Consider the following 6,969-nt stretch of genomic DNA (forward strand, 5'->3'; position numbering starts at 1 on the left):
AATGTAGTTATATCATAAATTATCTAAAGCTTTGCCACCAAGTGACAAAGGCAAGACTAGAACCATGTTGCTTGACTTTTAATACAGTGCTTTTTTTAAAAACAATGTCATGAGACACTTCTCCAAAGGGGACACAAAGATGGCCAAGAGACATGTGAAAAAATGCTCAAAGTCACTGATCATTAGAAAGATGCAATTTAAAATGACAGTGAGGTAACACCTCACATCTGTCAGAATGGCTACCATCAACAAATCAACAAATGACAAGTGCTGGTGAGGTTGTGAAGAAAAGGGAGCCCCAGTTCACTGCTGGTGGGAATGCAGACTGGTGCAGCTTCTGTGAAAAACAGTATGGTGTTCCCTCAAAAAAAATATGGAACTGCCATTTGACCCAGTGATCCCACTTCTAGGAATATATCCTAAGAAATCAGAAAGAATGTATGCACCCCTATGTTCATAGCAGCACAATTTACAATAGCTAAGATCTAGAACCAGGCTAAGTGCCCATCAGTCGATGAGTGGATAAAAAAGCTGTGGTACATTTACACCATGGAATACTATGCAGCAGTAAAAAAGAAGAATCTCTTACCCTTTGAGACAGCATGGAGGGACCTAGAGAGTATTATACTAAATGAAAGACAAGTATCACATGATCTCGGTCATATGTGGAATCTAATGAACAAAACAAACTGATGAACAGAGTGGATCCAGAGACATGGAAGCATGGAACAGACTATCAATCTCAAAAGGAAAGCATGGTGGGTGGGAAGAGATCAACCAAAGAACATGTATGCTTATATGCATAACCCATGGACACAGACAATTGGGTGGTGAAGGCTTGGGGTGAGGTTCGGAGCTGGGCTATAAAGGGTCAATGGGGAGCGGGAAATGGAACATATATAATACTTTCACCAATGAAGAGTTTAAAAAGTAAAATGTATTCCATTAAAAGATAATAAATCCTTTATGAGGTGCTCTTAAAAAAAAAACTATGTTATAAAATGGGGGCATTTCAATGGATCAGCGTCTATAACTTCCCATTATGTGCATCCCTTCTATATACAGATCAGTTGATATACACGTAAAAGTCCTAAGCAAAAGAACTTTTATTTATATATGGCATGTTTCCTGCATGTAATGCATGTAATGGTCTATTTAATATCTTCTGATCTTTTATGGGAAAAGAAGCATTAACCAAAAGAGGCACCAAATTTTATAAAGTGGGTAGAATTCAAAAGTATTTTCCAAACACATGACTGGATGATGAAAAATCAAATGTGAGAACTTAAGAGTTACAAAGAGGGGGAAAAAAAGATAATAATAATGGCCATTTGTTGACTAGTTGTGTAAATTTAGAAATATTTACCAAATATTATAAAAACTGAAGTGATTTGGCCCATGCAGTGTGGCTCAGTGGTTGAGCATCGACCCAAGAACAAGAGGTCACTGGTTCAATTCAAGGTCAGGGCATATGCCCTAGGTTGCAGGCTCGATCCCCAATAGGGGCATGCAGGAGGCAGCCAATCTATCATGTTCCTCTCTCATTGATGTTTCTATTTCTCTATTCCTCTCCCTTCTTCTTGCTCTAAAAATCAATTAAAAAACAAAACAAGTGATTTGACCAAATGATGAATTTGGTACACATATACAATTTGAGTAATCAGGGAATGTATCAAGTAGACAGAATTACTGTAATTAGTAGAATTAACTTTGAAAACTCTATGGAATACGTTCAGTATGAGGTTTAGATGTATTGATGAATACAGGAGTGGGAAAAATGATCAGGGCCAGCATTGAAAGAGGAATGGAAAGAGAATAAATGCAAGTTCAACGGAGTAGCATAGTAATAAACACCTATTAAATACCTCCCATATATTGGAAACTTTCTTGTGCTGAGGATAGAATAATAAACAAAATGATAGGGAGCTTGTAGACTAAGGTTCCAACATAAATAAGTAAATAAATCAGCCAATAAAAAATTAGAACTGCAGATAGTGTTGAATACTGTGTAGGGAGTGCCAACAAGGATTATCCATATAATTTTAATCTGAAAACTATAATAAACTACAATAGTTTATATAGGAACCCACTGAGAACATTTGGCATGTAATTAGCGCTTCTTTATCTTTTTGTATATTTGTCTTTATTGTTGAAAGTATTACAGATACTTTTTCCCCCCATTAACCCCCTTTCACTCCCACCCCTCCCCAGGACTTCACCACACTATTGTATGCATATATGGGTTATGCATATATGCATATAAATTCTTTAGTTAATCTCTTCCCACCCAGTCCCTTCCCTCTGAAATTGATCAGTTTGTTTCCATGCTTCCATGCATCTGGATCTATTCTGTTTGTAAGTTTATTTTGTTCATTAGGTTCCACATATAAGTGAGGTCATGTGATACTTGTCTTTCTCTGATTGGCTTATTTCACTTAGTGTAGTACTTTCCAGGTCCTAATAGATCCAGAGACATAGAAGCATTGAACAGACAGTCACACCTCAGAGGGAAGGCAGGGGAGGATAGGGGAAAGGGTAAGAGATCAACCAAAGGACTTGTATGCATGCATATAAACATAACCAATGGACACAGACAGTAGTGGGGTGAAGGCCTGTGCTGGGGAGTGGGAACAGGCGGGGAGAGGTCAATGGGGGGAAAAAGGAGACATAGGTAATATTTTAAACAATGAAGAATTTATATTAAAAAACAAAGTAGTAGATGAGATGGAAATGAAAAAAAAAATACTCTCCAGGTCCTTCCATGCTGTCTCAAAGGGTAAGTGGTACGGATGTTGAGATTATCCATGTTAAATAGTCAATAACTATTTGTTAAAATATTTTTTTGGTCTCCCCTAACTTTCTCCTATTCTTTCCTTTCAGGACCCTGAAGGCCTTATTTTAGACTGCTTAATGACAGTCATTTAGGTGACAGGGTGTTTTGGGGGGGCTTTTTCCCCCTCTGCCTTAATTTGAATAGTTTTATATCTTCAAGTTCACCCTCTTCACTGTCTAATCTGCCTATGTAGTGTTTTGTGTGTGTGTGTGTTGTTTTTAATTTCAGCTATTGTATTATTCAAACCGTAGAAGTATCATTTTATTTTTTTTATGATTTTAATATCGCACCTTATTTGTTTTCATGTGTTTCTTTAAATGCTTGGACATAGTAGTCATATTATAATGAGGTTTTAAAATTCTTTTCATTATCTGTGCCATTTTTTTTGTTCTGTTTATAACAACTGAGATTTCACCAGAACATGTTTTCCTGTTTTTATGAATACTTAGTGATTTTTTAATTGGATGCTTAACTTTGTAGTGATACAGTGTTGAATGTCTGAAATAGTTGCCTTCTTCTAAAGAGTGTTATGCTTTATTCTAGATTAATTTAGACAGGTAGTTAACCTGAAGATCAACATGATTCTTTTGTAATTTGTTTTAATCTTTGTCAGGTCAAAGTAAGAGTAGTGATCATTATAGGGTCGGTTTAATCAAACTCTAAGTCATGACCCTCTGAGGTCTTGACTGTTGAGTGTTTTCACTTTGGCTTCCTAGAATTCAAACACTTCCACCATCTGTATGAGCTCTGCTCATTGTACAGCTTGTAATTCTTGGTGGTTATTCTTTCTTTGGAAGCTCTTCTCTGCACAGACTTGCTGTATCTCACTCTACTTACATACAGCTTAGTATTCAGGCAAAGAGACAATGGAGCACTTACGGAGCTCTCTGGAGATTTTGTCTGTGCAGTTCCCTCGTCCATTTAGTATATGAGCAGCAAATTCTAACCCTCTCTGATTACCTGACCTCTGATGTCTTTCTCTTCTACTTAGTGAAACTGCTCTGCTTTGATTGGGTTCTCCATCCAGAGAAAGAGCCAGCATAATCATAGCTAACATCTCCTTTGTTTTTCTTCCCTTAAGAATCACCACCCTGCATTCTTTTGTCTGATATATGAAAAGAGATTTTCCAGGGTACTTTTTCTGGCAGAAGTATTAATCTAGTACCAATTAATCCATGGCTAAAAGTGTAAGCCCATGGATCAGTTTTAAACTTACATTCTTGTTTTATATATTTAGGCACCAGGAGAATCTAAACTTTTTAAAACTGGAAGTAAAGTTCCTTGTTTGTTTACAGTCCTTGGATATCAGGATGAATAAAGCTCCTTTATTATGCTTTTTATATCATTCTTGATTCTCAGGTTCAGCTGCCTGCCGCTTTGAAAGCCAGTACTGGAGAGACATGTGCTGGTGTAGGGAAAGACGGTTTATTCAAGTGCCAGCAGCCTGGGTAGATGGGCAGACTCCCATCCAAAAGACCATGTTAACATCTCAGGGCAGGCAGCAGTTTTTATTATGAGGGAGAAGGAAAGAAGGACAAAGAAATCTCTACATGTAACTCAGCACAGTCCATTCTAATGATTATCTCAAAACTCGTCAAGCATGGATCTGGCTTTTACGGTTGAGTGTCAGTAAGTCTCCTAGAGCCAGAATGTCCAGTTGCTGGAGTCAGCTTCCTCCCCCATAAGCTAGTTTCTGGAACTCTTATACAAATATGCCACCTTTCTATGGGTTACATATTAGTTAACAATTCATATTTAACAAAAACACTTTTAACAGAAACAATATTAAAAGAATAGAGGGGTGGGTTACATACCCAATACATTTAATCCTAACTACCCAATTTCATGATTGATATTACTACTTTATTTTTTTAATTAAAACTATAGTTTAGTTTCTATAACGAAGAAAGAATAAATCATCTGTTTAATGATAAGGAAGCACTGCATTCATTTTTATTGAAAAATGTTTATTAAAACATAACCCATTCTGACATTAGAAACTACTGGGCTTAGTAAACATATCATTTATTCTGATTATATGTATACGACTTCTTATTTTTAGGTGTCATTATCTTTCTAATAGGGCAAATATTGCGCAAGATCATTTTTGAATTAAATGTGTATTATGCTGTTACACGGACTAATCTGTTTTAATTTATTGCATATATTATCATGTGTTCCACATAAACAAAATACATATATATATTTTAACTATGACCATGTTTGAATTATTCTGTTTAGGAATCATAGACTAACAGAGTCCAGCTTCAGCATTTCCCTGAAGCCATTTATAAGTAATTATTGCTTAATTGTTCCCATAGGATAGGCCAATTTAGGAGAGCATATCAGCTAAGCAACATCACTTCAACAGCCTTTGAAGTGAAGAAGCAAAGGCCCCATTGCTATTTCTTGCTGAATTTGCTTAGAAAATGCAATCATTATTTCTCTTGCAATTTCAAAGTAGTATTGTTGCTGGACTGTTTCTGCGCTGAGGCCGGGACCTGGAACTTTCTCATGGCAGGTGACTTCCAGGTTCTTGACTCACCCAGGACACATTTCAAGGACAATATGGAGTGAGAACAAAGCAAGTTTTTTCAGGTAGAGAAAGAGAAAGAGGCCAGGGAGGAGGCGCTGCTGTGAAGAAAGAAAATGTATGCACATCTGAGTTGGTGAGTGCCAACTCGCCGGTGAGCTGTGCGCATGGTCAGTTAGTTCTTGGGACTTTATGATTTCCAGTTTTTTAATTTCGTGGTTCCAAATTCTGTCTCCTGATTGGTAGGGGGCCTTGTTTCTAACATGGGCCATTCTGGAAGCTTTAAGGCATTTGTCCCCCTAGGCCAGGGGTGGGCAACCTTTTTGTGAGTGTGTGCCAAAACCAGCAAAAACTCTGACTCCCAGCTCCAGGGAGGTGTTGCAGGCTGTAACTGTTTCCCACACCTGGTGCCCCTGTGTCCCTGCCTGCAGCTCCTTTAGTGGCACCCCTTGGGCTTCCTGCTGTTTCCCTCCAGAGCAGCTGTGACCATGGCAGAGAGCATGATGGGGCTGGCGCACCACTACTACACATACACTGAGTTCCTGGCCATTGCACAGCACTTCAAGCAGAAACCCAACCAGCACATGATCGCCTGGATCCTGTGGGTGTATGACCAAGGGGCTTGGCTCTGGCCCTGAATTCCCAGGAGCTGGCACTGCTGGGCAACCTGACCAGCAACACCATCTTCAACTGCCTCTGCAAGGGTCTGTGGGCAGCCGCAAGGCGCTACTCACCTGGCTGCTGCAGGCCTGGCTCCAGCGCAGGCAATCCTTCCTGCACTTCGAGGTCACTGAGATGCCCTTCGGGCCCTGGGCCACCATGGAGCAATGCATCCAGCTGGCGCGCCAGCTGGGCATGCTGGAGTGGATCTACTGTGAGCCTGCATCTGAGCAGGCACCATGGCCTACACCCGAGGACATGCCCTTCCCACAGGACCTGCATCGGCACCCGCTGGCGCTGGCCAGGTCCTCCGAGATGCGGCTGTAGCTGGTCGGCCTGCCAGTAAAGGGCATGACAGTGCTGGAGGTGATGATGGAGGTCCAGGGCAGAGACCAGCTCAAGGACCACCTGAGCTGGCTCCTGAGCCATGACGTGTCCAAGGAGAGGGTGGACAAGCAGTGCACCAAGGTCCTCCTGAACCTGTACGTCAAGGAAGCCACATGTAACCGCAGCCTCCCAGCCTACATGCTGGAAGAGGAGCAGCCCCGCCTCCCCGCTACTCCATCAGGGCCTGTGGGTAGGAGCCCATGGCTCCTTACCTGCCTCTGGGCCCTATCTAGGAGCCCTAGTTTCCAGGGCAGGGAGATGCAGAGTCCCCTGAGGGACCGCCCATCTGTTTTGTTTTGTTTTTAAGATGTAAGAGTTGAGTATTTTTAATATATATATTGATGGAGATAGAAACATCAATGATGAGAATCATTGATTGGTTGCCTCCTGCATGCCCCCTACTGGGGATCCAGCCTGCAAGCCGGGCATGTGCCCTTGGTCAGAATCGAACCAGGGACCCTTCGGTCCGCAGGCTCTATTCACTGAGCCAAACTGGCTAAGGCTGATCTTGAGTTTTTTATGGGCAGGCCACCCTCACCTAGTTTTGAGGAGCCCA

At 40.9% G+C, this 6,969-nt stretch overlaps 1 pseudogene; it reads left to right on the forward strand.

Annotated features, from left to right (window-relative positions):
- The first annotated feature begins 5,854 nt into the window (after positions 1 to 5,854).
- On the forward strand, positions 5,855 to 6,646 carry LOC118666847 (annotated as a pseudogene).
- The last annotated feature ends 323 nt before the right edge of the window (positions 6,647 to 6,969 follow it).

The sequence above is a fragment of the Myotis myotis genome, unplaced genomic scaffold (genome assembly GCF_014108235.1).
Source record: "Myotis myotis isolate mMyoMyo1 unplaced genomic scaffold, mMyoMyo1.p scaffold_m19_p_12, whole genome shotgun sequence".
Lineage (NCBI taxonomy): Eukaryota > Metazoa > Chordata > Mammalia > Chiroptera > Vespertilionidae > Myotis > Myotis myotis.